The following is a 3828-nucleotide window of genomic DNA, read 5'->3' as shown; positions in this document are numbered from 1 at the left end:
CCTATGGGACCGGCGGACCGAGCCCCTTTCGGTTCGGCGGGGGGCGGAGATCGCACGAAAAGCAGATCGAGGCGAAGCACACGAGCGATTTACCCAGCTTCGGAGCTCTCCGGAGAGATAACACTCCTACTGCTGCATGTCTGAGTGTATTGAGTGCTTCCAATGTTCCGAACCCTTTCTACGTTGCACATGGGCCTCCTTTTATATGCGAAAGGGGTCACCGACAGGTGGCAACGTAGACAAGGGCAAAAATGGAAAATGGATTGTGGTTGGTACAGCTACCTGTACAGTGTATCCTACCTAACCCTGACAGCAGGGGACAAAGGCATTAAATGCCCGTTTGTGTCGCCCAAACAGTGCAAAAGGGACCGTCAGGGACACCACCGCTTGCCACGATGGTAATCTTGCATGCCACCGCGCACCGCTGGCTGCATAGCCTCCCGCCACGCGCGCCTGGAAAGGCCCCAGGGCGACACGTTGGTGGATGCGCTGGAGCGTGGGTACAGGGTGGTTAGCTTGCCGCGGCAAGCGCCTTGCCGCGGTCGTCGTCTTGTCGCTCCTGGAAGCTTGTCGCTCACCGGGCCTTGCCAGGACGCATGGCGCGTCGCGGCAAGTTCCTCGAGATGCCTTGGTTGGCCTTCCCGGCGAGCTCCTCTTGTCGGGGTCTTGTCTCCTTGGCTTAAATATTTTGCTCTTGAATGGCCGGTTGGCCTTCCCGGCAAGCTCCTCTTGCCGGGGCCTTTGTGTTCTTGAATGGCTCCAAAGGAACCATGGAGGATCTTGGCGGTCACCCGGCAAGCCTTGCCGCGGGGTGCTGCAACTGCCCGTGCACAAGTTTGGGATACTAGGGTACCCCTACTCTAGGACACCGACAAAGTAGGAGAATATATTCTTTTGTACAACTCTCATTTCAGATTCTTTGCAGGAAAACTCCTCTCCAAATGGGAAGGACCCTATGTCATCGAGGAGGTCTATCATTCTGTAGTTATCAAAAATAAATAATGCTAAAGGGACGCCCATTAATGCTGAAGGAACCCAATGGGCAATGAATAAAACACTATATCTCAGGTACGCCCATTAATGTAGAAAGCAATGTTTTTTAAACTTTGACACCGGAAGAACACATAAAAGAGTCCTTCCGGAATGCTCCAGAATCGTGAAAATAAGGAGGTACATGATACGGTAAGTAAACGGACTCCGAAAAATCCGCAAAATATTTTTTGTTAGTTTTGGAATATTTAGAAAATTAGGAAAATAAGAAACTTCCAGGAAAGTGACCCTGATGGGCACGATACACGCACCCAGGTGGGTTGTGCCCACCTCGGGTACTTTCCAATCTCCATTTTTCTTTTGTTCTGCTTGTTCCCCAAGATTAAAAAAATCTATATATACCTCCCGAACCTGTTAACTTCCGTATCATGGAAAAATCTCCTGTTTTCTTTTCTTTCTATTTTCTGTCAGATCTATTGAGCCAGGCATCATGTCTTCTCCCTCCTCCAACACCGAAGAAGGCGAAGCTTGGTTGCTTTAGGTAGAATCCATAGGAGAGGAATTTGAGGAGATCACTATGGAGGAAGATGAGGGGGACTCTTTCGGAATTCACCCTCCGCCTTCTGAGAGGGGGACCCTGGCTGGTATCTCCACTCATCCTAACCCCCACCAAGCCATGAGGTGCCTAGACAATCAAGAGATCCCAGGAGATCTAGAAGAACTCCCTATAGGGTGGCCCCTACACAGGTTACATCGAAACAATTTTCACAATTTGATTCATAATTATGGGTTCGAAAACACTCCTTGTGGGCATATACTGTCCAATTGGGACATATCTCGTCCAACAGAAAGTGATGCAGGGACAAACTCTTGGGGTCCGAAAAATAAGCATATCATGGCTGAAGTAGAGAAGAACACTGAGCTGCTCCATCAATCTCTTCGAGAGATTCATAGCTTAAGGGATATGCTCTGTGATATATTGGACAAAATTGCTTCTTCTTCATCACCACCAAAAGAAAACTGAGTATTGGGTATGGGCACTCCCCTTGGCTTTCGCCAAGCTTGCGGAGGTGCCCCGGTATCGTATCAATCTCCACCTTTTGCCTTGACTTTCTTAGTTCGATCAATGGTTATCTTTTGCTCTCAGATGAATAAAAGTTTAGTTCGATCCTTTCTTTTTGTGAGTTTGCTTAGTGTCAATCCTTGTAATCGCGTGCGAGATATAATAAAGTTTAGTTTGAGTTTTGCCTTGTTTACTTTCTTGATGCAATAAAAAGAAAGGAAATAAAAAGAAAGATCATATGCTAATCTTATGGTAAGTGATGGCATTACACAAGGAAAAGTATAGGTAGAAAATTTTATTGTAGATTGACAAACATAGCATTGGTCAATGATGCAACACATGAAAGAGTTAATAAGGGAAGTGAAGATTCACATATAAATACACTATCATGTAAATCTTTTGTGATTGTGAGCACCCACCAAAATTGTTGACGTCGGACAAGGAAGACAACTTAATGATTTATGTTTGTTCATATTCACACAGAAGTCATGTTGTGATAGATCCTTCAACATGTGGTGCTTGCCCCTATCTTTGCTAGACAAAAATTCCACACTAAGTAGAGATACTACTTGTGCATCCAAAACCCTTAAACCCTATCTTGTTTGAGAGTCCACCATACCTACCTATGGATTGAGTAAGATCCTTCAAGTAAGTTTTCATTGGTGCAAAAAGGGCAATAAAAATTGCTTATAAAAATGTGAGATCATTTAGTGTAAGGGAAAATTGAGCATTGTACGAACTTGTGATGGTGAAGAATAAAAGCGACATACTACATAATAATGGTTGCCATCACAAGGGGCAATATAATGTGACGTTCTCTTGCACTAAGGGGAGCATACAAACAAAAAGTGCATGACAACCTCTGCTTCCCTCTGCGAATGGCCTATCTTTTACTTTCATGTATTTACTTTTATGCAAGAGTCAAAGTTTTTCTCTCTATTCCTTTTATTTTTCTCCTTTGGCAAGCATCATGTGGTGAGCAAAGATCTAGGCACATATGTCCAGTTGAATATGGGTGGAATAAGTTATTATTGTTGATATCACCCTTGAGGTGAGTGTGTTGCGAGGCGAACCTATAAGCCCCTATCTTTCTTTGTGTCCGGTTGAAACGTTTTGCTCATGTGTACGCGATAAGTGTTAGCAATCATAGAAGACTAAATGATGGTTGAGTATGTGGACTTGCCTAAAGGCTCTGATATGTGACCCTTCCTGAAAAGATGATGAATTGTAGTTGCAAAGTTGACTGAGAACATAGTTTGTTGGTTCCCAATAGAGTTTATGCTTTATACTTCATTGTTGTGATGAATTGTCACTTGTTCACGAGAAGTCTATGATAAAAGTTCTACAATAAACATTTTATATTTAAGTTTGTTATTGTTATAATAAGTCACATGATGCTGCTATGTCTGTATTTTTGTTTTTATTGACACCTCTCTCTCTCTAAGCATGTGCACATGTTTCTTGATTTTGGTTTTCGCTTGAGGACGAGCAAGGTCTAAGCTTGGGGGAGTTGACACGTCCATTTCGCATCATGTTTTCCTACTGTTATTTATGTTGTTTTATTGTATAATAATGCTTTTTGGAGTAATTCTAATGCCTTTTCTCTCATAATATGCAAGGTATGCACCAAGGGGGAGAATTCTTGCAGCTGGAAATCTGGACATGAAAAAGCTACGTCAAGCTACCTATTCTGCACAACTCCAAATGAGCTGAAACTCCACGAGGATTTTTTATGGAATATTTAAGGAATATTGGAGCAAATAAGTACCAGAGGA

Source organism: Triticum aestivum, chromosome 7B (assembly GCF_018294505.1).
Source record: "Triticum aestivum cultivar Chinese Spring chromosome 7B, IWGSC CS RefSeq v2.1, whole genome shotgun sequence".
NCBI classification, from domain to species: Eukaryota; Viridiplantae; Streptophyta; class Magnoliopsida; order Poales; family Poaceae; genus Triticum; species Triticum aestivum.
This window is presented reverse-complemented; position numbering follows the sequence as displayed.